The following is a 27,797-nucleotide window of genomic DNA, read 5'->3' as shown; positions in this document are numbered from 1 at the left end:
GTATATGAATCCCAAAGGTTACTTGCTAGGATCATATGGAGAATAAATTCCCACGAAAGCGTCGCTTTCACCCCCACTTAAAAGGGTTTGGAGCTCGGGTATAGAACCTGAGATGAAAATTTTGAAAATATAAAATCATTGAAAAAACGAAGTACAACTATTTATTTAAAAAATAATCAAAGATAAATAATTAGAATCGAATGAATAAATTAAAATTAAAATTTATTATTTTTGCTTAAAAAAAGATAACCAAAAATTAATTCTGGCCTGACTCACTTACCTGAGGTCCCCAGTGGAGTCGCCAAGCTGCCGAGACCGTTTTTCGATTGGGGCCCGAATTGGGCTTCGACTTGAATAAATGGGTTAGAGTCGTCACCGATCATTTTAAAAGAAAATATTTTGGTTGATCGGACACCATCTTATCTGATCTACGTTTTACCAAAAATATGTCGGATTCGGGAGTCGATTACAGTCAATGAAGGATTAACACACTTGAACTACCCTTTCGGTACCATTTTAATTTATCGATTGTCTTAATTGCGAAAATTTAAATTTAAATTTAAAGAATTGATTCGAATGACTCATTTAAAAAATCCTTTTACTCGATAAGAGATCTTGAAAACATTAACTTAAAGGATTAAAATAGAAAAAATAGAAACTTAAGTGACTAAAATAAAATAACAAAAACTTAAATGTCAAAATCAGAAATAAATAAAACAAGAGATATGACATCAGTGATTAAATTAAAAATAATTAATCTTAAGTGCTAAAAATGAAATAAATAAAAATGCAGAGATTCAGGTACTGGAATGAAAAACATGCCTAAAAATATAGGGACTAAACAGAAAAAAATCCAAAAATATATAATATGCATCAGAAATGGGTAAACTACAAAAATGGTCCCTACATGTAATTATTTTAAAACACGCCAAACTTAGGGGATTTAAAGTGTAATTTCCCCATAAAGTTTTCTATAAATAAAAAATCTTTTTTTAATTTTCATTTCATTTATTTTTAAATTATTTTTAGAGAGAGAGGGTCTTCCTTCTCTCTAGAAAACCGGTCAATCTCCGGTGGATTACCTCTGCCGGCCGCCGGCTCCGTCATCGCTGACCGCCGCGCCACCAATGCTGCCAGTGGCTGATGGTCATCATATTTCACCAGGAGGTCCGTCTTGACCTCCCCATCATGGATCTAGGGGTTTTGCATGAATCGACTTCGTTCGTCCTAAAAAGACCAAAAACTGTTCGGCCTTCTTTTCTTCGATCTACCGTCGTCCGTCGTCCGATCGTCCTAATATTTTAGTATGTTGTTCGTGTTGGCCTTACTCAATTTTTCAATGTTCGGATTGTCGATCGGATAGCCCTATCGCCGGTGAAAATCCGAAAGAATGTAAGAACCCTTTTTCTCTTGTATTTTTTTCTATTTCGAACATATAGGATATAAAAGAAGGAAAAATAATAATAATAATATACTGCTGGAACGAATGAAATAAAAAAACAATCTGTTGATGTATCAATTTTCATTGGAAGAATTTTCGGGAGAAAAATCCCTTTTTACATTGCTTGGTTCGAATGAACCTCAAAACCGATAGTCTCATTTTTTTACTCAGACTCCCCTTTACATTTTTTTATTCGAATTTCCCCTTTTATTTCTCTTTTTTTCACAAAATAGCTCCCCCTTTTTATCTTTTTTTTCTCGAATGAATCTTCTTTGAGTAGATCTGATTTGATAGGAAAATCCTGGATTTTCGGGGTTAGGTATAATTTTTTTTTTACTTTAGCTTGGTGGATGATTGATTTTTTTCATAGAGAAAATGGTAGCCCCCAACTTACATTGTTTTTTCCCCCCGAGAAAATGATAGCCCCTTGTTTATATTTAATTTTACAACATATGAAAAAGGATCCCACTCTATGACTTTTTCATTTCTCATTTTTGTTGTTCTTCATTTGCTGCTGGAGAGCAGATTTGGCACCGATAATCACGTGAAAGCATGGGGCTGACAGGAGTAGTTGGCTTCACGTGGGTTATTGCAGTTGTTTCTGGGTCGGTTTGGGTCCCATGGTCTGGGTCGGGTCTGCTTGTAATTGAGCTGCTGGACTGACTGTAATTGGGCTTGAACTTCGGGCCTGCAACAATATGTAATTAGATAATAATAATAATAATATAATAATAATAATAATATAATTAATAATATTTTTTGATGGTCCAAGTTTAGAAACTAAAGAAAATACCTTCTTTGATCTATCTCTTTCTCTCTCTTAAGATTCAGGCCATATGATTCTCCTTGGATCACATCAAAGTAGGAAAAAGACAAAAAGGGCTTCTAATGGAGAAGAACGGAAGTGATTTTCTTTCTTCTCCTTCAATATCCTCCTCTTCTGTCCGTTGTGAGAATATTGATGATTGGTAATGTGTTTTGTAGTTTTGTTATTGTCAGAATGTAGCACACGAAAAATTGAATCTTTTTCACTTTAAATTCATATGATGCTTATTATAATTGTTAATTATGTTTCTCATTTTTTTATATCAGTCTTTGTTATTCATCTAGTTAAACGCCAAAACAACTTTCAGTGCTACTTTATATTATTTACCGTATCTCTTTTTCTCTAATGTAGTTATCCTTATCAGTCTCCAAAAATGGTTGAAACTGAAGATTGCAGGATCCAAACTTTTGCTGGAGGTGACGTAAGTGACACCTTTGTGGAAACCATTTTGTAGGGTAAAAAAGTTTACTAGTCTGCTTTCGTGTAGCATAAGCTGCTATTTTCCACCTCCATGTTTTGTCTTTTTCTTTATAGCAGTTAATCTGCGGTGCACGTATAGATATATCTAGTCTGGCAGCACATAGGTGTGGTCGGAGTTGTTGGAACTCTAAAAAAAAGTGTTCGCTTTGTCCTCAAAATGATTTTTCGTATCTCTCAGATTATTCACTGATTGAGTTGTTTGTATGGATATAATTAGGTGCAATCAAATGTAGTTATCCTTCCGTCCATCTTATTATTTAATTCAAACTTATCATCTATTTCCTATTTTCGCTTTCTTTTGCTTTGACGAAGGGTTTACTTACACTCCTTTTTATCTAACCACCAGGTTCCAATTAATTTCCATTTCCTATTTTCGTTTGAATTTAGCAATTATGATGAGAAATTCAGTTTTGTTCTGTTTTGGTTTTACTTGTGTATAGCTATTTGCACTGATTCCAGCTGAGCAAATGTTATTGCAGATTTAGTGGTGGCGAGTGCTGGAGAGGATAAGAAGATATCCTTGTGGCGGAAAAATGGGCAGAGGATTGGGACAATTCCGGTTGATGGGAGTGATAGTGGAGATATCATTGAGGTAATCCTTCTCTACGATTTAAACTGTTGAATATTGTTGAAATACTTATAGTTTGATTGTTTGAAACATAATTTTTTTGGAGTGGGATATATTGTTCATTTCCAGGTAGATAGATCATGCATGCTAATTCCAAAATAGTTATGTGCTATGTCCCTAGCTGTGTTGTCGATGCTGTAGGGTCTTTAGCTTCATATACACACATGACGATATACAAGTTAATTATAGGATGTGCTATGTTGATTGGCAGCTGACTTTGGATGACTCTAGTTGTAGATTATTAAATCATGTTTTACATCGAGTTACTTATGAACAAAAGAGAGTAGTTTCAAATTCATTTGCTTTCTGAAGTTTCTTCTTTATCATTGTGGGCGTGTCGTGCAGTGTATTGTTGTTTGTAGTCTAGGAGTATAATGAACAAAATATAATTGTGCTTTCTGTCTATAATCACATGTTTCTAGCATCAATGCTTGTATGTAGCAAGAGAGGAGGATGCGCTTAAGTAGCATGGATGGGAAAGCTTGTTTCAAACATTTTGTGCTTTGCATTCCTCTATAGTCTATAATGTGTCCATTTCATCAAGTTAGTTGCTATAATGTTTTATGCCAAAAGAAGAAAAAAGTATGAGCTCTCAATTGTGAAACTAGAACCCTCAAGGTTTTATGACTCGACACCTGGAATTTATTATTTGTTGATGACACTTGAAATGGCTGTCCCTTGTTCCCATATGTAATGGGGTAAGGGGGAGGTAAGATAGTAGGCATTGCCTTCCTAGTCAAATTTATAAATCATAATTTCCCTTATATTTGCAGGAGTCTATTTTAGCTATTAGCTTTAGCAACAAGGGATCCAGATACATATGTTCAGGGGGAAGTGGTCAAGTTGTAAGAATATGGGATTTGCAGCGGAAGAGTTGTATCAAGTGGTTAAGGGGTCATACCAGCTCAATAGCTGGTGTTATGTACAACTGCAAAGACGAACATTTAGCCTCCATCAGCCTTAGTGGGGATCTAATACTTCACAACCTTGTTTCTGGAGCAAAGGCTGCTGAATTAAAAGATCCTGATGCACAGGTTGTTTAGTTTGTTGCATTTGGGTGCTTATGTTAAGTTCTTATTCTTGTTTGCTAGCTAATTTTCCTTTGGTGGATTTTAAGACCAGGAACTAAAGGTGCTTGATTATTCGCGGATTAGTCGACACATTTTAGTGACTGCAGGTGATGATGGATCTGTTCATTTATGGGATACCACTGGTCGCAGCCCTAAGGTTCTCTTCTCTCTGTCTGCCTTAATATTCTTGATGTTTAAAACATATATGTAATCCACTGGCTGTTACAGGTTTCTTGGTTGAATCAGCATTCTGCTCCCACAGCTGGCATTAGTTTCTCACCCTCCAATGATAAGGTCTCATTATTTCCTTTTTATTTCTTCTTTTCATTCTTTCTGGATTAGTTAAAGGAATAGACTGACCTTTTCTAGAAGGTTGAGATGAAGGAACTTTTCTATGGTTAAGACATCTTTAAAAAAAATAGTTAAATATTTTCACATGTCAAGTCCCTTTTTCCTTTTTGACAGATAATTGCTAGTGTTGGGTTGGATAAGAAGCTACACACTTACGATTCAGGGTCTAGAAGACCGTCAGCTTTCATTTCATATGAGGCACCTTTTTCTTCATTGGCATTTAGAGATGATGGTTGGACACTGGCAGCTGGCACCGGTAATGGTAGAGTGGTATTCTATGATATCCGGGGAAAACTACAGCCTTTCACTGTTCTTCGTGCTTATAGTATAGTTCAGAGGTTGGTTATCTTTTGCTCTATGCATCTCTTTTTAATTTAAAAAGAGACCCAGGCCATGATAAGTTCTTGTAGTTTGCACTTGCTTTCAATTTTCCCATAAGAATCTAAACTTGATATATAATTTTGAAGGGTATGTGTATAAAGATGATGTTCTGTAATGAAACTAATGACATAATGGGCTGTCTCTGCTAGCTTGTTTGTGGTCTAACCTCAAAGTGTTTTGTGTAAATGAAATGTAGTAAGCTTTAGTCCTTTAATCATCCTAATTGTTTATAGCATCTATCAGGATGTTTCAACTTTCAAGTTTATGCTGACAAAGATCAAAACCAGCCATTGTTAATGAGAGTACTTGCACTGCTGAGACTGCTCTTTTGGGAGGTGCAATGGAGGATTCAGTTCTTATGCCCGACCCGCTTCCATCTGTGACATCATCAAGCCTTACATTGTCTACAGCAGTTTATGCTTTGATTTACAAGTAGTAAATCAGCCTGTTATCGAGGTCTGATTCGTTGACTGCAGCGGAATTCGGGAGTTCTTCCAACAATGAATGTATGCAACCTGGTTTGGTTAAATAATTGCTCCTTTCTACATTTAATTTCTCTATATCCGTTTGCAATATTATGCTTTCATTTATGCATTGGATTGCTGAAGTCATCCATGATGAAGGAATTTTAAGAATCTCTATGATTTCATAGTTTTCTTCTGTCATGACGGTCATTGGTTCTGACTATATATATAATAGGGAGGAACATTACAAACCCACAAAGCTCCTCAACAAGACCCCCAACAAGGAAGTAACTTTACTCTTCAGCTATTTCAACGTACTCTCGAAGAAACCCTCGATTCATTCCAGAAATCCATTCATGGGGACATGAGGAACCTACATATCGAAATATTACGACAATTTCACATGCAGGAGGTATTTGCCTATCATCCTCTATTTTTGTTTTTGATATTGCTTTCACTTACATGTTATGTTCCTCAGCTCTAATTTTTTGTGGAAATCGTTCTATAGACGGAGATGTCCCGTGTGATGAGCTCCATAAGACAGAACCAGGCGGAACTGATGGAAGAGGTCAAGTCTCTCCGGAAAGAAAATCAGCAGCTGCGTCAATTGCTTTAAGTGCCTGGTTAAACAGCATTACCATGTCAGGTTAGTGAATACCTCTTCTGTTTCATGAGGAAGCTTGTCTCGTGTTAGATTAAAACTGGTAACGGATGTGGAGCTGAGATTTTTATTATTCCGAATCATGTATAGTAATGAAGTTTTTAATAGGGTTGTCTTACCACGACTTAAAACTGTTAAAGGAAAATCTAAAAAATAATTTATTTTTTTAGTAAATTATATATAGAGTTAATTTCTCCAAACTACAACTTTCATTTTAAATTGGTCCTTAAACTTTTGAATATTTCAATTTCATCCCCAAACTATGACTCGTTCTAAATTAGTTCTTAAACTTTTGATTATTCTAATTTCATACCTAAACTATGTTCCTCTTTCTAAATTGATCCCTAAACTTTTGACTATTCTAATTTCATACCTAAACTATGATCCTCTTTCTAAATTGATCCCTAAACTCTTGACTATTCTAATTTCATCCCCAAATTCATACAAATATGTAATTAGTTTCAATCATATTTTAACCTAAATTTTGATTTATTCTAACATAAAATAATATAACTTGGTTTAACGATTTTATTAACAAGGGATATGATTAGTATGTATGTATAGTTTAGGATGAAATTAGAATGTTCAAAAAAATTAGGGACCAATTTAGAATGAATATCAATGGTGAATTTAAAAGATTCAAATATGTGTCCGATAATGAAAGATTGTATAATTTATCATTTTTTATAAAATACTTTAATCTAAACTCACACACGCAGACTACACTACTCGAACCCATATTATTGAAGGAAAACAAATTTTCCTTTAAACACGAAAACAAAAACAAAAACGATCAAACACGAAAATGATCGAACTGTTAAATACAAGATAGTTGATAATTCATCATATTACAAATAAAAAAATTACTGCAGATAAGTTACAAAAATATTACACATTTCACACCAATGATTATCATACGTGGTTGAAAAACAGAAAACGACCCTCAGGTTCGCAGAAAACTGAGATTCCACACTTGTGTTGGAGTGAAAAAAAAAAGGACTTTAATAATATAAAAAAAGAACAAATGCAATGTGATTAAACATGCTTTACTACTTAATTTTACCTGGAAGATCACATGACGATCTCCGGCTTCAGAATGCTGGATTTGATCTCTTTGCGAGGCAAAACCACGCCGCTGTTGCCGTAAATTTCGTCACATACGTGAACATCTTCCCCGAGAATAGTCATGTTTTCTACTCTAGCCCATTGGCCGACGGTGGAGTGCCATCCGATTATGCTGCTGGATATGCAAGCGTGTTTCTTGATGCGGACTCCACGCATCACGGTGCAGCGAGAGAGTCTGACTCCGGACTCAACAAACGCAGCCTGGGCCAATCGCCACATCGGGTCCGATCAAACATCCTTCTCCGATTTTTGCGGTCTCGTGAACCAAAACATTTCCCACAATGTTAAGGACAAAAAACAGTTCACCAGACTCGTCAACGAGCTTGTCCCTAGCCAAAGCAAGGGGACCAGCAGTGCCGAGCGGCTCTGTCTCTTGAGAGCATGTGATAGTGATCCCTAGTTTAGCTTCAAATTCCTTCAAGAAGTTCAACATAACCTACAAAATCAAAGTGGCACTCGTCAGCCTATGAACACTTAAGCCATTAAACTTTCAGACCGTTGCATTAAATTTTACACATGAAAACCCAATGTACCTCAGGTTGGTAGTTAATTGCCAACACAATTTCAGTTACACCAACAGCCTTGAGAGCCTCGATCTGCAAAACATCAGACGAAACATTATTCCACAAAATGAACAAACTTGCCTTGAGAAAACAACAATCATAGTTCAGAAGTATACCTGATGCAGGATCATGGGTTTATTAGAGAATTCAACAAGCGGCTTAGGAACACTAAGAGTCAAGGGCCTCAACCGTGTTCCGAACCCTCCAACAAGAATAAGTACCTTCATTGTGATATACCTTCAGTTTTTACCTGTTGATAATACATGTCAGTATCTTAAGCAGCAGTCCAGTTCAGATCCAATTAGCAAAGCAACTTGAGAAATGCTTAATACCAAAAACTCTTCTGCTTATACATGACAAGAAAGGGGAAAGAACCAAACACTAAAACACACGCTATAAGCCAAAATATAATTTTCAAAGCTAAAAGCAATTCTCTGACACTCTGTTGTTTCTTATGAAGGAAACAGAAGAAAAAGGAAGCAAATACTTTCTTTCTTTCCTTCTTACTAAACACATTGATGGGCATGAATCTAGAACGAAATCCAGCCATTGAGTAACCCCTGCTTCAAGCAATGACAAGTGGTTTAAGCTACTTTATATTTTCTTTATCTTTCTTTTTAATCCTTTCCAAGGGAAAAGAAATGGATTTCTTTATTAAAAAACACTTATTTAAATGGAGCCATAGAAAACAGAAAATCGCTACAAAACCCACACCAGAATACAAATTTTCAACTAGAAGCATTTGAATTTGACAATTCAAAGTACGAAATCAAAACTTGGCCGAAAAGAATCAGCCAAGTCAGTCTTGATCTGGCGACATGGAAATTCTTGACATTTACAAAGTATTTGACAACAAACACAACAAAAAGAAATGAAAAACTTCAGTCAAAACCGTAACCAAAGCTAAAATGGTGAGTAAGCATTAATTAAGACTAGAATGAGATTAAGTAAACTAACTTAAATTCCCTGCTGTTCTTCTTAAATTTAACCGTGTAAACAATCAGATCTAACAAAATACAACATTGCAAATCAAATCAAACCTCAAAATTCATACCGAAAACGTGCTAATAGGAACGAAATCGAAACAAAAACAAAAGAACAACGAACGGCAAGTCACATTCTCAACTAACAGAATGATGTTGACAGATGATTAGTGTTGATGATGGTGTATTGTGGACTAGATTGATAGAAATCTTAAATATAGATTGTTAAATTAATTGAATTATGTCGAATTAGGACTGGTGAATTGATTGATCAATTTTCTTAACTTTATGCCTCAATTGAAAAAAATTAGTTTGGTGACAAAATAGAAGCACCCTAATGGTTGGATGACCAGAAGGTAATTTACCCTTATGTTGATTATTTTTGGTCAATTGACATGGTTTTGTTTGACTGCCTTTGACAACTTTTCAAGTCGGAAAGAAATGGCTAAAGGAATTGGGCGGCCTAGCATTTCTAAGTTTTGTAGCTCTCTTTATTCAAATCTAAATAAACTGATTTGGTAAATTCAATTTTGAGTAATTTATTTTTTTGTGATTAAATTAATTATCGATTATTAAAATTCATAATTAACTTGGTCAATTTAATATATTAATTTGAATTACTTTAATATATAATATGTAATATGCTGAGTATTTTATATTGTTTTGTTTTGTTTAATTCATTATAAATTTTTAGGGCATATTTGAATTCTAATGTACAATTGTATGAAAGTGTAAGTACTACCTTAATGATTATGTTGTAATTATTTATGTATGATTGAAAAATTGACCCAAGTCTTACATGTTCTAATCTAATGTTATAGGGTTATTAAAAAAAGGGTTTGTGTTGGGTCGAGTTTAGTAAAGGGAAAGATCGAATCGGGTCGAGATTGAATTTAGGGTGAAAAAATCTTCGATTTGAACTTACTCAAGACAATATTATAATTTTCATATGTATATATAGGGATAATTGCTATAATGTCATTGTCTCTATATTTTTTTCCAATTAAGTTTCTATTTTGTCGAATAAAAAATAAGATTATTTATATATATTTGTGTTGAATTGAGTCAGGCCAGATATATTTTCTATTCTAAAATTTAGGCCGAGTTTCAGATCGAGTGAGACCTCCCTAAACATGATCAAGTCAGGCGAAGAGAGTATGCTTCTCGAACCTGGTTAGATTAACCAAAAACCTAAATCAACTCATTGTCATCTATGTACTTATGTCATATTTGATAGTATATATTATACTTACACGGTTATATAATTTTAAATTTTAAATAATATTAAGCATAAAATTAAAGTATTATACGTAATAATATTTTTATCACCTTTTCTTTGATAATTACAATATTGTAATTAGAGGTCTTTAGTTGCATCTAGTTTAATAAAATCTATGAATTATGATAATCGTTTAAACATACTTCAAACATTTTCATGTATCTTTCATTAATATAAAATCAAACTTGAAGAATAAGGGGTTTTTAGGCTTAAGTTCCAATCGTTACCTACTTATTCCAAGCAATGATAGGTGACCTAATTTCCTAAGTTGACCCAATTAGGAATTTATTTATAATTATTAAAACAACATCAATAATAATAAATTAAACACCAAACCTAGTTATTATTTTTCAACATATAGAAAACAAACAATGATGTTTGGGCCTGTCATAACCATTTTTGTAGGTGGAACAATTATTTATTGTTTTAAAAAACAGTTACGACTTTAATTTTGGAAAATTGAGTGATTTTGGATTAATTTGAATTAAATTGAAAAGAGTCGCCATCGACCTTTGGGTTAGGTAGGTCGAATACCTAAAAACGTCTTTTAAAAAAGAATTTTAAGAAAAATAATTTTTAAGACAAAAATAGTATGTGTTTACCAAAAATCATATTAAAACGGGTTCGGGAGTCGGTTACGCGTGGAGAAGGATAAGCACCCCCACAACGCTCAAAATCGGTACTGTGTCGCTTACACGTTGTCGTAAATGGTAGAAATGATAAATCGAATATAAAATTGAATGATGATCCATTTATTGAGATTTAATTAAATTGCCTTGAATTAATTATGTAACACCCTCAGACCGATGCGGGTAACCCGATCCGATCTGGAGTGTCACATCAGGGCCACCGGAGTGACCCATTATAAAAATAGCGGACAATTTAAAAATTTTATTAAAACATGTAACTTATAAATGATTTATCAGTATGCAGAGATAAAACAGATTTTCAGACTTGTATATAAAACAAAATACAATTACATGCCCCCTAATCACATGCACCATACTCTGCAACAACGCCGGAAGAACTCCCTTACTGATGTTGATAGTTGCACTGGTACAATTCTTTTAACCTTCAATGTTGAGTAATAGAGTGAGCTTCGAAAAGCTCAGTAATACAGAACTACCAGATGATGGTGAAGAACTTGCAGATACAGACAAACATACATTTCCTTATTGGTTCAGATATCTACAGAATTTTAGGCTGAGTTGAGGTCCATTGATATCGCAAGTAGTAACAGATAGTACTCATTTCAGATGGAAATATTTCGGATGTCTAGGTTCAGGAGATCAGAATAGGTTTGCTAGTGTGTTCCCGTAAAACCAGAAAAAAAGATACAGATCTTTTAAAATATATATATATATATATACCCCCATCCGTTCACATCATAAATATGTAGGTTTCCCAGAACCATACACCCAACCACACATGCCATTTAGACCCTGAGCACAAAGCCGAGGAGTCTACAAATAATCTTCATCCAACAATAAACCCTCGGATAAAACATTTCTCCGTCGATAAACAGAGATATCAAAAATCAAAACATAATTCAGATCAGATATCATAACAGAATCCAGGTTAGGAATCAGAACAGATTTCAGATCAGATGTCAAAACAGAATTCAAATCAAAAATCAGATAAAATATTCATATAAGTAGGGAACACACTAGAGTTTCCAGATATTATTTAGAGATACAAGATAATCTTCTCGGGCAGAGAAACACAAATCTTCAGTTTACCAATAGAATGCCGGAAATTAGAATCACTATTAGAAGAGTTTGTTAACTGACAAAATCATCAGTTATTCATAATATGCTTATCATGATCATCTTATTCGGACATTTATCGGAAGCTCTACGTAATCAGAAGGGTATTCAAAATCCTTTACATATGAGTTGCTTATGTTTTCATACATGACCAGAGTGATTTGAGCTGATAAGGAATAACGAAGATTCAGGAACTTTACAATCTATGTCGATTGATCAAATTATCGAACAACTCCAGATGACTAGCTCCCAGAACTAATACTTGTCAACTTGTCAAATTCATTAACCTTCCAGGGTATTTACTCTTTAATACCAAATATTCTTATCTATAGATCACCTTCTAAGTCATCACTCAACAGATCTTAAGGAGACTAACAGATATTCTAATGGTCTTTATTTTATTTCCATGTTTCAACTATATCAGGAAATGTCGACGTACTTGATTTATGGTTCATAATCCATAGGGATGATACATCACGTAAGTTCATCCGAGTTTTCAGGCTTATTCCAATCTCTTACTTAATCCTCAGTACTTGAGGTTACTTAGTTCATTTAATATTCAAGTCCATTCCAATTACTTTGGGATTTTCCAGAGTAATTCAAACGTTACTGAATTTCAGATACATGTTGTACTTCCGTTCCATTCAATTTGGTCTTTGTGGTTGATTTGTCGAACAAACGTCCAATTCTTAGTACTGAATGCGAGCTAGAGTTGAGCTGAGCTGAATACTTCCAAAATTTATCATCGAGCCAAACTTGAGAATACGAACATGTATTCCAGTAATATCTATGTCATTCAGGTATTGACATAGCTTTAGGGTTGATCTACTCACTTAAATTGTGTTCCATTACTTTTAAAGGTAGTACAATACCTATGCTTATTTGGATTCCTTAATTAATCCAAGACATTTACTTAGTTTAGGCCATAAGATTATTTTGGTAATTTTGGTGTTCAGTTTCATTCCATTCATTTCAGAGCTCGAGGATATCCAATCATTCCTGAGCTTGGTGATATTCTTGGGTCATTTCCATTACAGGGGTATTTTGGTCATTCTACATATCCGATGTATTTCAATCACTTCCTTCCATCATGTCTTATTATTTAATTCCAATTTATCATCTATTTCAGTCCCTTCGAACAATTCTGATAAAAGAGCACCCAATAAATTGTTCTTCAGGTATTTACTCGTAACTCGGATATTTTTGAGTCAAATGCCTTCTCATATTTTTACCAACGGAATATCAAGAATTTTTCTGCACTAAGTCAGGATCTTAATAATCAAATTCGTACTTAATCAAGTTAAGTACAAATCCTCGAAGTACTTTCTCATTCAGGGTCTACTCGGACTATTTTACCTCTCAAGGGCATTTTCGTAATTTCTTAACCAGATAATTTCATTATTAGCTCTTAACGAAAATAATATAATTTAGAGATCCTATGATTAATTTCTTTCTTGAACACTCTCTAATCTTGAAATGATTCCCTTAACAGACTTCTAGTATCCTTCACAAACCCTCATAGGATTAAAAACCGATTATCCATAATTTCCAAGTAAAACTAACATTTCTTATGCACATCAATATTTTTATCAGATCAATATATCTGTAAAACCTCTTATCCAACTTCCATATTCAAATCTTTTCTTTTTATAACATAGGGGTATTTTCGTAATTTTACCCTACCGAAGTATTCTCATAATTTCTCATCCAAGTACCTTTAACATTTAACCTTTAATGACATATATTATAAGCTACAAATCCATGATAATTCCTTTATCACTAATCACAGAACTCATAATATAATTCTAACAATCCATCAATTTCTTATATTAATCAACTGAACCATAATTAGTTGCCAAATTTCTAATGTATTCGGATCGAGTGTAGTAATTCATTAACTACACAAATGAGACAAACATTATCTTATTCATTCATTTACCAATATTCACATGTTCCATAAAGTATAAAGAGGTAGTAAAGTATTACCTCGATTTCCGTGTAATACTGATCGACCATTAAATTCCATTCGAACGCCCTCGATCTTAAAATCTTACAATATTTCCTCGGATCCATATCAACATAAATTACATAAAAAACGGAGCTTAATTCTGAAAAACGGATCGAATCGGATGATAAATCAGTGAAAAACAGCTTATCGGGTTCAATTTTGGCAAAACGGACTTCGGATTCAGGACGTCGAAAACATAAAATATGACTTTTCAAAAATTTTGAATTTTTGGTCAAAATCAAAGTTAACGTGTTTGACTGGAAATTTGGAGGCCTTCGGGTCTGAATTTCGAAAAACGGACTACGGAATCGGATTCGAAACGTCAAAAAACATCAGGATAGGTATACTCGGTCAAAGTCAAAGGTCGTTTAATGCCCGGTCAACGCCGGTCAAAGTTCTGGTCAACTGTGGTCAACGCCGGTCAACAGTCAATGGTCAACAGTCGACCATTTTACACAAATATCACCTAACATAAATTAATTACAAAATTAGTCTCCTTCTGCAAATATTTACGAAACTAACACCCGAATTTTACATAAATAGCAACCAAACAGAAATTAATTACAAAATTAACACCCAGACGATGCCCACTCTAGGGAGGTGGTGCGTGCAATGCGTGAACAGTAACCCAGTATCGAAAAATTCCCGAAAAAAATTCTAAAAATTATTTTAAGCGATTTTGAGGCACTTACAAAGCTCGGTTCACAATTTTGAACGGCGGAAAGATCGATTCTGAAACATCGGAAACTTTGACGGTCTCACCCCTGCACGCGCCGGCGATGACGGAGAAACGGAGAACACCAGTGGACTCGGAACGATGCAAGGAACTCGATGGTGCAGGAGGTGTCGAAAACAGATCGTCGGATCGTCGTGAATCGACGAAAAACCAACTGAAATCAAGTTATTACCTATGATACTTTCGACTGAAATTAACGACAAACGACGACGATTCAAGACGAAAGGTTTGAGGGGTTTTGTTCCTCGTTCGACAATGAACACAATGGTGGTTTCAGTTCGTCAATCAGAGGTCGGACGACGAGTAGATCCGAGTTGAAAGGAGGGTTGTTTGAGAGGGAAAACTGTAATTTTTTTCCTGCTGAACCTACGCACGGGGGAGTTTATAATTCAACATATAAAATGGTTAAATCATGGGTTTAGCCACTGAATTTCATGTACTTCTTAAAATGGTCTGTCAACTTTGAAATTTTATAATTTAATCCACCGTTTCTTTAAAAATACCAATTAAATTCACCACTTTAAAATTCCTAAAATTTAGCCCCTAAATTGGGGTGTTACAAATTAAAGAAAATTCATTAGCCTGAAAAGAGATTCCGAGATTTGCAATCCTCCGTTGAGAAAGTTATCTCAACTATTTATTGTCCGTAAAGAATCTTCCCTCTTCAAATAAAAAGTACAAATCGAATATAAATTAAATATAGACAATTTGTATAAAATAAATTACTATTTACAACAATACTCTTTGCATCATTTGAATTATAATAGAAAAAAATTAATTAGTAAAATAGAAATTGATTTATTTCAAATTTTCCTTTCGTTCGAATGTTGTATTAAATCACACATCCTCTGTAAGGTGGTACTTTTCACACCCATTCTACGACAAATGTTCTTGAAAATAATCGAAGGGCATATCGAGTGAAATTTAATTAATATATCAACATATCGTAATAAACAACATATACATATATAAATATGTAAAGTAAAATTAACATAATACACATACATGTATACTCATACATAAGGGACTAAAATAAAAACAAATAAATATTACAAACCGAAATAAAATGAGCAAAAAGTAAGTATTTGAAATTACAAGGATCAAAATAGAGAAAAACATAAAATTGATGTACTAAAATAGCAAATACAGGAATTTAAGGGACTAAATAGCAAATATAGAAACTGAATGGTTAAGTAATTATAAATAAAACAGAACCTAGATTGAAAATATTAAATAAAACGGGTACTAAAAATGAAAATAACCCATAGATAATTTAAAGGACTAAAATGAAATAAACAAAAAGATAAAGGGCTAAACAATAATTAAACCAAAATATCAAACAGTGACTAAAATAAAGCATTTAATATGATGGCCAAATTCAAAAATTAACAAACATTGCAATATAAATATACTAGTGACTTAAATGTAAACGATAGAAAAGTAAAGGTTCGAAACAAAATAATACAAATTTACATTAATGGTTAAAATAAACTTTTATCAATGATGAGGGACCTCAATAGTAATTAACCCATAACAATACAAAAGACAAGGTTGAGATTGCAAAAGGTAAAGGACTAGAACTAATATTAGCCCTTTTTCCCAAAACGCGTTGAACCCTCCCCTTTCGAAATGACAACGTTTTGATGCTAGAATATAAGGCCAAAATTAAGGCCTCAAACCGATAATCTCCCATTTCCTTTTTTTTTCATCCAAAGTAGAGAGAGAGAAAGAGGAAAATCCTCTCAACTCTCTCCTCTGAAAGGAGAGAATCTGCCATCGGCGGTGACGCCCGCTGCGGCACTCATGACGGAGCACGGTGGCCGAAGATAAAGCAACCCAAAAGCTTCCTCTCTCCAACCTCGACTTGAAAACCTTCCCATTTTTTCGAAAACAAACCTCCTAATACCCTAAATATAAACTATAACCCTCTATTCGAACCCTAGATCTAAAAAAGGTGAAGGTTTTACCTTCGGTGGGGTTGTTTGCACTCCGGCGAGGTTGTTAGGGACATGATCTACACGGTGAGTTTCTCTTTTCCCCCATTTCTCTCTTAGTTCTCTATTTTTCCTTTTCGAATCGGTTCCTCTCTGATATCTTTTTTCTGGAAAACCCCCGAATCATCTTTTTTCTAGAAAACCCCCGGATCACCCCTATAATTTTCCTCTCGATTTTTTCTTCCCCCTTATTTGGTTCGAATACCCCCCAATTTATTTCTTTTTTTCTCCTCCAAATCCCCTTATCCTCTTGCATATTAATTTCTTTGTGTTTGGTAAGATAATAACATGTTTAGGTGAAATCATTTGGTATTTTTTCGGGGGTTAGGTATATTAATTTATCTTTTGACTTTGGCTGGTTTTTTTTTTAATTTTGCTTCTCTTTTGCATTGTTTGACCACTCTTGATGACGACGACGGTTCAACTTTCTCGGTGGTGATTCGACAGTGTTCAGCGTGACTCACACGCGTGGCAGCTGGATGAAGAAATGTTGGCAGTGGTGGTTGACTATTTTAGGGTTTCAAATCCCTAATTACACTGGGTTGGGTCGGATCCAGGACTGGGTCGGGTCGGATCCAGGCCTGGTTCGGGTCGGTTCGAATCCCGAGTATGGTATTAGGCTTCAATCGGGCAGCTGTTGTGATTGGGCTTCTGGGGCTTGTTAAGTTTTGGGTTTGGACCTGTAAAACATGTAAATTAGTTAATAATAGTAATAATAATAATAATAATTAATAATATTTTTTGACCCGGACAAAAACGGGTGTCTATAGGGCCTATAGGGCAATAGTCGAGCTAAAATAACTTGTCAAGAATTGGATTCGAATCCATGCCCTTTCGGACCATTACCTAAAACTGGCGCCTTAGACCAACTCGGCCATCTTAACCCTGTTATCTCGAGTTCAGATATGACGTATTTATTCTAAGCCTGAGATAAAAGCATTAGAAGACAAAAAGTGGGGGGAAATTAAAAAAAACTATGTAGACAAAAAAATTAGAGAAACGTGGCTAATAGAAAATTTATGGTATTTGTTATAGTGATTTAGAATTGGTGAGTTTTATAAAATATATTAGCATAACGAGTTTTATAAATGAATTTTATAAAAAAAAATTATTAGAACGTGTCATGTCATTATGACAAGTTTTAATAAAAATTTATATTTTATTAAATTCATCATGCCCTCGAAATTTATTTTATATATTAAAATAATAAAAATGTAATTGTTTTATTTGGATAGTTAACCTTAAAATATGTATTTAAATTTGAATTAATTAATTAAATTAATTATTTTTATAACGTTATAAAAATAACAATTCACGTCATATTAAAGAAATTATTATCATTCAAAATTAAATATATTATCTTTTATTAGTTTGAGGTGAATATAAGATAATATTTGTTCGAAAGACACTCATCTATTTGATAGAAAGACACTCATCTATCTGATAATGAACGCTCATATAACTTGCAGATGTTATGTTCGAACTCGAGACCTCAAAAGATAACAACAAACTACTGAGGTCATTTGGTTTGTGTTTTTTATATTATATTATTTTGTTTAATTCATAATATATCTTTAGGGTATATTTGAATTTAAATGTATAATTGTATAAAAATGTAATTACTATCTTAATTTATGTAAGCTTATTAATTTGATCTAAATTTTATTAATTTCGATTCGAATTTATATGATCATTTTAAAAATATCGAGTTAAAGTCGGGTTAAATTTAGTAAAGAGTGAGGTCGGATAATGTCGAGATTGGGCTTAAGGTAAAAAATCTTCGATCTGACCTGACCAAGGATAATAATATAATTTTTATGTATATTTTCTATAATGCTCATTTCTCTATATTTTTTTAATTAGACCCCTATTTTACCCAATAAAAATAAAATTCTTTTACATATATTTGTATCGGGTTTGGTCATGTCTTGTGTAGATTTATATCTCAAAATTCGAGTCGAGTTTTGGGTCCGATGAGACATCCCTAAACTAGGATCATATCAAGTTCAGTTTAGATAAAGGGGTATGCTTCTCAAGTCAGGTTAATCGAAAACTCGACCTGATATGACTTGTTACCATCTTATACTTATATCATGTTTGATACTATATATTATAATTGTATAAATTTAAATTTTAAATAATATAAGTTATAAAATTAAAGTGTTGCACATAATTATATTAATTTTCACCTCTTCCTTAAGAATTGAAGATTGTAATTAAGGAGTTCTAATTACATTCAATTTAACGAGACTAAAAAATTATAATAAATGTCCAAAACACGTTACAACAATTTAATTATATATAAATATAATTATATGGTAATTTTTCAAACACGCCCCTATATTTGTCGGATGGAATCTGTCCTTTGTGTGGCACGACTGATGAGATGGTGGTGTATGCCTTATGATTGTGTCCGAGCTCACAGGAGGCTATCCGTTTTGCTGATTTTCCAGTTCGGGTCTTTCTTTGTACTATTGATGATCCATTGATGTGGTTTGAGCAATGTTTTCTTGTGTTGGGAACTGAACAATTTGCTAGTTTGATTACACTTCTTTGGAACTTGTAGAATGGGCGTAATTCGTTTGTTCATGATAACAGGTTACAATCTGCTTGGAATCTTCTTGTTAATTCTCAGGTTATCCATTGAGATTTTCTGGAGGCTCCTTGCGCGCATCGTCATGGTTATGGTGCTGGTATTGTTGCTAGTTTAGATGAATTGGTGTTTGCTGCTTACTCTTTCCATTGGTGTCCTCCGGTTCTCGGTGTGGTGAAGATCAATCTGGACGGCTCCTTGACCCGAGTGCTGGTTGTATTGCTGTCGGGGAGATTCCTTTGGCTGGTTTTGGGTCCGGTTTGGGGTGTTTGGCCATTGTGGATGTTGGTCGGCTCTAGGGGTCGATCACGGCGGCGTGAGGAGAGAGATATGGCCTTCTCGGCCTAGGAGAGGAAAGGGAGGGCTTGATATAGCGAGGGGTTGCGCTGGTTGGGGTTTCTAGCGCCTCGACGTGCGATTACCGAGGGAGAGTGGCCTCCCATATAGGGTGGCTCCTTTGAAGGTGTCGGCCGTCGTGAGCTTTGAGGGAGGGGAGGAGCTGAAAAACTTTTAGGTTTGGTTTTGGTTTTCTCAGAAACGAAGCTGGGAAGGGGATGTTAAGCTTTTGTGATTTTTTGGGCTAATCTCGATAAGGTCCCTATACCTTTAGAGTGATTTTACATTTTGGTCATTAGGTCGTAGGTTAATCACCCACAGGCCCCTGTATTTTAGGCTATTTATGTCTGATCACTAAAGTAGTATCTAATTAGGTTTTTAGTCCTCCTTTTAGCCTGTTATTCGTTTAAGCCATCTGTTTAAGGAAAAATCACATATAGGTTCCCCTAAGTTTAATATTTTTTGCATTATGGTCACCTGCAGTGGTTATTTTGTTTTATTTTAATTTTATTGGGCTGATATTTTTTTGCATTTTTATTTAATTTAGACTTGAAAATGGATGACTGTTATTTAATCCCTGTAGTTTCAACGTGTCTTAAATTTTGGTCACTAGTGTATTTATATTGATTTGATTTTACTGCTTAATTTTTAATTTATCTTAACCTAGTCATTTCCTTGCATGCTAATATCTACTGTAAAACGGGTATAAAACCCAAACAAAAAACAATGTAAAACGACATTTCTTCTGGAATCAAAAAAGGAACCGAAAAATTCCAAACTCAAAGGTATTTAGCCACCGCCGTTCTATTTTTCATTTTGGGTGTGCATTATGTGTTTTGTCATTCGAATGTAATGCTAATAAAAAGGAAATATGAAGGAAGAACTTATATTGACTGCTGTGTTTTGTCAGAGGTAGAGGGGCTGTCGGGGAGATTCTTTTGGCTGGTTTTGGGTCCGCTTTGGGGTGTTTGGCCATCATGGATGTTGTTCGGCTCTAGGGGTCGGTCACGACGGTGTGAGGAGAGAGATATGGCCTTCTCGGCCTAGGAGAGGAAAGGGAGGTCTTGGTATATTAAGGGGTTGCACTGGTTGGGGTTTCCAGTAGCTCGACGTGTGATAACCGAGGGAGAGTGGCCTCCATATAGGGTGGTTAGGCGCGGGCTTTGGCTCTTTTGAAGGTGTCGGCCGCCGTGAGCTTTGAGGGACAGGAGGAGTTAAAAAAAATTTAGGTTTGGTTTTGGTTTTCTCGGGCAGAAACAAAGCTGAGACGGGGATATTAAGCTTTTGTATTTTTTGGCTAATCACAATAAGGTCCTTATACCTTTAGAGTGATTTTACATTTTGGTCATTAGGTCGTAGGTTAATCACCCACATGTCCCTTTATTTTAGGCTTTTTATGTCTGGTCACTAAAGTAGGGTCTAATTAGGTTTTTAGTCCTCTTTTTTAGCGTGTTATTCGTTTAAGCCATCTGTTTAAGGAAAAATCACATATAGGTTCCCCTAAGTTTAATATTTTTTGCATTATGGTCATCTGCAGTGGTTATTTTGTTTTATTTTAATTTTACTGGGTTGTTATTTTTTGCATTTTTATTTAATTTAGACTTGAAAATGGATGACTGTTATTTAATCCCTGTAGTTTCAATGTGTTTTAAATTTTGGTCACTAGTGTATTTATTTTGTTTTGATTTTACTGCTTAATTTTTAATTTATCTTATCCTAGTCATTTCCTTGCATGCCAAAATTTCTACATTAAAATGGGTATAAAACCAAAAAAAATAATGTAAAACGACAATTCTTCTGGAATCAAAAAAAGAACCGAAAAATTCCAAACTCAAAGGTATTTAGCCACCGCCGTTCTATTTTTCATTTTGGGTGTGCATTCTGTGTTTTGATATTCAAATGCAATGCTAATAAAAAGGAAAGATGGACGAAGAACTTATCTTGACTGCTGTGTTTCGTCAAAGGTAGAGTGGCTGCCGGGGATAATATTTTGGCTGGTTTTGGGTCCGCTTTGGGGTGTTTGACCATCGTGGATGTTGGTCGGCTCTAGGGGTTGGTCACGACGACGTGAGGAGAGAGATATGGCGTTCTCAGCCTAGGAGAGGAAAGGCAATTCTTGGTATAGCAAGGGGTTGCACTGGTTGGGGTTTCCATCACCTCGACGTGTGATAACCGAGGGAGAGTGGCTTCCATATAGGGTGGTTGGGCGCAGGCTTTGGCTCATTTAAAGGTGTCAGCCGCTGTGAGTTTTGAGGGAGGGGAGGAGCTGAAAACATTTAGGTTTGGTTTCGGTTTTCTCGGGCAGAAACAAAGCTGGGAGGGGGATATTAAGCTTTTGTGATTTTTTGGGCTAATTACAATAAGGTCCCTATATCTTTAGAGTGATTTTACATTTTGGTTATTAGGTCGTAGGTTAATCACCCACATGTCCCTTTATTTTAGGCTTTTTATGTCTGGTCACTAAAGTAGGGTCTAATTAGGTTTTTAGTCCTTTTTAGCCTGTTATTCGTTTAACCCATTTGTTTAAGGAAAAATCACATATAGGTTCCCCTAAGTTTGATATTTTTTGCATTATGGTCACCTGTAGTGGTTATTTTGTTTTATTTTAATTTTATTCGGCTGATATTTTTTTGCATTTTTATTTAATTTAGACTTGAAAATGGATGACTGTTATTTAATCCCAGTAGTTTCAATGTTTTTAAAATTTTGGTCACTAGTGTATTTATTTTGTTTTGATTTTACTGCTTAATTTTTAATTTATCTTAACCTAGTCCTTTCATTGCATGCTAATATCTACTATAAAATGGGTAAAAAACCCAAACAAAAAACAAAGTAAAACGACAATTCTTCTGGAATAAAAAAGGAACCGAAAAATTCCAAACTCAAAGGTATTTAGCCACCGCCGTTCTATTTTTCATTCTGGGTGTGCATGTTGTGTTTTGTTATTCGAATGTAATGCTAATAAAAAGGAAAGATGGAGGAAAAACTTATCTTGACTGTCGTGTTTCGTCAGAGGTAGAGGGGTTGTCGGGGAGATTCTTTTGGATGGTCTTGGGTTAGGTTTGGGGTGTTTGGCCATCGTGGATGTTGGTCGGCTCTAGGGGTCGGTCACAGCGGCGCGAGGATAAAGATATGGCCTTCTTGGCCTTGGAGAGGAAAGGGAGGTCTTGGTATAGCGAGGTGTTACACTGGTTGGGGTTTCCAGCACCTCGATGTGTGATAACCGAGGTTGAGTGGCCTCTATATAGGGTGACTGGGTGCGGGCTTTGTTGGATTTTAAGGTGCCGGCTGCCATGAGCTTTGAAGGAGGGGAGGAGCTGAAAAAGTTTTAGGTTTGGTTTTGGTTTTCTCGGACAGAAACAAAGATGGGAGGGGGATATTAAGCTTTTTTAATTTTTTGGGCTAATTACAATAAGGACCCTATATCTTTAGAGTGATTTTACATTTTGGTCATTAGGTTGGAGGTTAATCACCCACAGGTCCCTTTATTTTAGGCTTTTTATGTCTGGTCACTAAAGTAGGGTCTAATGAGGTTTTTAGTCCTCCTTTTTAGCCTGTTACTCATTTAAGCCATATGTTTAAGGAAAAATCATATATAGGTTCCCCTAAGTTTAATATTTTTTGCATTATGGTCACCTGTAGTGGTTATTTTGTTTTATTCTAATTTTATTGGGCTGGTATTTGTTTTGCATTTTTATTTAATTTAGACTTGAAAATGGATTACTGTTATTTAATCCCTGTAGTTTCAATGTGTTTTAAATTTTGGTCACTAGTGTATTTATTTTGTTTTGATTTTACTGCTTAATTTTTTAATTTATCTTAACCTATTCCTTTCCTTGCATGCTAATATATACTATAAAACGGATATAAAACCCAAACAAAAAATAATGTAAAACGACAATTCTTCTGGAATAAAAAAAGGAACTGAAAAATTCCAAACTCAAAGGTATTTATCCACTACCGTTCAATTTTTTATTCTGGGTGTGCATACTGTGTTTTATCATTCGAAAGTAATGCTAATAAAAAGGAAAGATGGAGGAAGAACTTATTTTGACTGTTGTGTTTCGTCAGAGGTAGAGGGGTCGGGGAGATTCTTTTGGCTGGTTTTGGGTCTGGTTTGGGGTGTTTGGCCATCGTGGATGTTGATCGGCTCTAGGGGTCGGTCACGGCGACGAGAGGAGAGAGATATATCTTTCTCGGCCTAGGAGAGGAAAGGGAGGTCTTGGTATAGTGATGTGTTACGCTGGTTGGGGTTTCTAGCACCTCGACGTCTGATAATCGAGGAAGAGTGGCCTCCCATATAGGGTGGCTGGGTGCGAGCTTTGGCTCCTTTGAAGGTGTCCGCGCCGTGAGCTTTGAGAGATGGGAGGAGCTGAAAAAAATTTAGGTTTGGTTTTGGTTTCCTCGGGCAGAAATGAAGCTGGGATGGGGGATATTAAGCTTTTGTGATTTTTTGCGCTAATCACAATAAGCTCCTTATACCTTTAGAGTGATTTTACATTTTGGTCATTAGGTCGTAGGTTAATCAATCAAAGGTCCCTGTATTTTAGGCTTTTTATGTTTGGTCACTAAAGTAGGGTCTAATTAGGTTTTAGTCCTCTTTTTTAATATGTTATTCATTTAAGCCATCTGTTTAAGGCAAAATCACATATAGGTTCCCCTAAGTTTAATATTTTTTGCATTATGGTCACCTGCAGTGGTTATTTTGTTTTATTTTAATTTTATTGGGTTGATATTTTTTGCATTTTTATTTAATTTAGACTTGAAAATGGATGACTATTATTTAATCCCTTTAGTGCAATGTGTTTTAAATTTATGTCAGTAATGTATTTATTTTGTTTTGATTTTACTGCTTAATTTTTAATTTGTCTTAACCTAGTCATTTCCTTGCATGCCAAAATTTCTACATTAAAATGGGTATAAAACCCAAACAAAATCAATGTAAAACGACAATTCTTCTAGAATAAAAAAAATAGTAACCAAAAAATTCCAAACTTAAAGGTATTTAGCCATCGTCATTCTATTTTTCATTCTGGGTGTGTATGCTGTGTTTTTTCATTCTAATGTAATGCTAATAAAAAGGAAAGATGGAGGAAGAACTTATCTTGACTGTTGTGTTTTGTCAGAGGTAGAGGGGCTGTCGGGGAGATTCTTTTGGCTGGTTTTGGGTCCGGTTTAGGGTGTTTGGCCATCATGGATGTTGTTCGGCTCTAGGGGTCGGTCACGGTGGCGCAAGGATAGAGATATGCCTTTCTCGGCCTAGGAGAGGAAAGGGAGGTCTTGGTATAGCGAGGTGTTACCCTGGTTGGGGTTTTCAGCAGCTCGACGTGTGATAACCGAGGGAGAGTGACTTCTATCTAGGGTGGTTAGGCGCGGGCTTTGGCTCCTTTGAAGGTGTCGGCCGCCGTGAGCTTTGAGGGAGGGGAGGAGCTGAAAAAGTTTTAGGTTTGGTTTTGGTTTTCTGGGGCAGAAAAAAAGCTGGGAAGGGGATATTAAGCTTTTGTGATTTTTTTGGCTAATCACGATAAGGTCCCTATACCTTTAGAGTGATTTTACATTTTGGTCATTAAGTCGTAGGTTAATCACCCATAGGTCCCTTTATTTTAGTCTTTTTATATCTGGTTACTAAACTAGGGTCTAATTAGGTTTTTAGACATCCTTTTTAGCATGTTATTCATTTAAGCCATCTGTTTAAGGAAAAATCACATATAGGTTCCCCTAAGTTTAATATTTTTTGCATTATGGTCACCTGTAGTGGTTATGTTGTTTTATTTTACTTTTATTGGGTTGATATTTTTTTGCATTTTTATTTAATTTAGACTTGAAAATGGATGATTGTTATTTAATCCCTGTAGTTTCAATGTGTTTTAAATTTTGGTCACTAGTGTATTTATTTTGTTTTGATTTTACTGCTTAATTTTTAATTTATCTTAACCTAGTCACTTCCTTGCATGCTAAAATTTCTACATTAAAATGGGTATAAAACCCAAACAAAAAACAATGTAAAACGACAATTCTTCTCGAATAAAAAATAGGAACCAAAAAATTCCAAACTCAAAGGTGTTTAGCCATCGCCATTCTATTTTTCATTCTGGGTGTACATGTTGTGTTTTGTCATTCGAATGTAATGCTAATAAAAATGAAAGATGGAGGAAGAACTTATCTTGACTGTCGTGTTTCGTCGGAGGTAGAGGGGTTGTCAGGGAGATTCTTTTGGCTGGTTTTGGGTTCAGTTTAGGATTTTTGGCCATCGTGGATGTTAGTCGGCTCTAGGGTCGGTCACAGAGGCGTGAGGATAGAGATATGACCCTCTCGGCCTAGAAGAGGAAAGGGGGACTTGGTATACCGAGGGGTTGTACTGGTTGGGGTTTTCAGCGCCTCAACATGCGATAACCGAGGGATAGTGGCCTCCAATGTAGTGTGGCTGGGCACGGGATTTGGCTCCTTTGAAGGTGTCAGCCTTTGTGAGCTTTGAGGGAGGGAAGGAGTTGAAAGAATTTAGGTTTGGTTTTGGTTTTCTCGGGCAGAAACGAACCTGGGAGGGGGATATTAAGCTTTTGTGAATTTTTGGGCTAATCATGATAAGGTCCCTATACCTTTAGAGTGATTTTACATTTTGGTCATTAGGTCATCGGTTAATCAATCACAAGTCCCTGTATTTTAGGCTTTTTATGTCTGGTCACTAAAGTAGGGTCTAATTAGGTTTTTAGTCCTCCTTTTGAGCTTGTTATTCGTTTAATCCATCTTTTTAAGGAAAGATCACATATAGGTTCCCCTAAGTTTAATATTTTTTGCATTATGGTCACCTGCATTGGTTATTTTGTTTTATTTTAATTTTATTGGGTTGATATTTTTTGCATTTTTATTTAATTTAGACTTGAAAATGGATGTATGTTATTTAATCCCTATAGTTTCAACGTGTTTTAAATTTTGGTCACTAGTGTATTATTTTGTTTTGATTTTACTGCTAAATTTTTAATTTATCTTAACCTAGTTCTTTCCTTGCATTCTAATATCTATAGTAAAACGGGTATAAAACCCAAACAAAAATCAATGTAAAATGACAAATCTTCTGGAATAAAAAAGGAACCAAACAATTCCAAACTCAAAGGTATTTAGCCATCGCCATTCTATTTTTCATTCTGGATGTGCATGATGTGTTTTGTCATTCGAATGTAATGCTAATAAAAAGGAAAGATGGAGGAAGAACTTATCTTGACTGTTGTGTTTCGTCGGAGATAGAGGGGCTCTCGGAGAGATTCTTTTGGCTGGAGTTTGGGTTTTTGGCCATCGTAGATGTTGGTCGGCTCTAGGGGTCGGTCACGGCGGCGTGAGGATAGAGATATGGCATTATCGGCCTAGAAGAGGAAAGGGAGGGATTGGTATACCGAGGGGTTCTGCTGGTTGGAGTTTTCAGCATCTCTACGTACGATAACCGAGGGAGAGTGGCCTCCAATATATGGTGGTTAGGCGCGGGCTTTGGTTCCTTTGAAGGTCTAAGTGTAACCCCCTCAAACCGATGCGGGTAACCCGATTCGGTCTGGGTTGTCACATTAGGGTCACCGGAGTGACCCACTGTAAAAATAACAGAAAATTTAAAACTTTTTTTCAGAACATGTAAACTTATAAAATCATTTGTCACTATTTAAAAATTAAACAGATTTTAAGACTCGTATATAAAACAAAATACAATTACATGCCCCCTAATCACATGTACCATACTCTACAACAACGCCGAAAAAACTCCCTTACTGATGTCGATAGCTGCACTGGTACAATTCTTTTAACCTGCAATGCTGAGTAATAGAGTGAGCTTCGGAAAGCTCAGTAATACAGAACTATCAGATGATGCTGAAGAACTTACAGATACAGATAAACATACATTTCCTTATTGGTTCAGATATCTACAGATTTTTAGGCTAAGTTGAGGTCCATTGATATCGCAGGTAGTAACAGATAATAATCATTTCAGATGGTAATATTTCAGATGTTTAGGTTCAAGAGATCAGAATAGGTTTTCTAATGTGTTCCCGTAAAACTAGTAAAAAGATACAGATCTTTTAAAACATATATATATATATACCCCTATCCGTTCACATCATAAATGTGCAG

At 35.1% G+C, this 27,797-nt stretch overlaps 2 long non-coding RNA genes and 2 pseudogenes across 2 annotated transcripts; 1 reads left to right on the top strand and 3 right to left on the bottom strand.

The window, feature by feature from the left end:
* The first annotated feature begins 3,222 nt into the window (after positions 1-3,222).
* Positions 3,223-6,391, top strand: LOC120167335 (annotated as a pseudogene).
* A 967-nt stretch (positions 6,392-7,358) lies between these two features.
* Positions 7,359-8,317, bottom strand: LOC120167196 (annotated as a pseudogene).
* Positions 8,318-8,494: 177 nt separating this feature from the next.
* Positions 8,495-8,866, bottom strand: LOC120167236. Its single transcript, XR_005520025.1, has 2 exons — positions 8,705-8,866; positions 8,495-8,582 (listed from the first exon to the last, which is right to left on the bottom strand). It is a non-coding gene; the product is annotated as an uncharacterized LOC120167236 (long non-coding RNA).
* A 90-nt stretch (positions 8,867-8,956) lies between these two features.
* Positions 8,957-27,268, bottom strand: LOC120167237. The gene is made up of 3 exons (XR_005520026.1): positions 27,258-27,268; positions 13,479-13,481; positions 8,957-9,115 (listed from the first exon to the last, which is right to left on the bottom strand). It is a non-coding gene; the product is annotated as an uncharacterized LOC120167237 (long non-coding RNA).
* Positions 27,269-27,797: the final 529 nt, after the last annotated feature.

Source organism: Hibiscus syriacus, unplaced genomic scaffold (assembly GCF_006381635.1).
Source record: "Hibiscus syriacus cultivar Baekdansim isolate YM2019G1 unplaced genomic scaffold, ASM638163v2 tig00111671_pilon, whole genome shotgun sequence".
Taxonomy (NCBI): domain Eukaryota; kingdom Viridiplantae; phylum Streptophyta; class Magnoliopsida; order Malvales; family Malvaceae; genus Hibiscus; species Hibiscus syriacus.
This window is presented reverse-complemented; position numbering and strand designations above follow the sequence as displayed.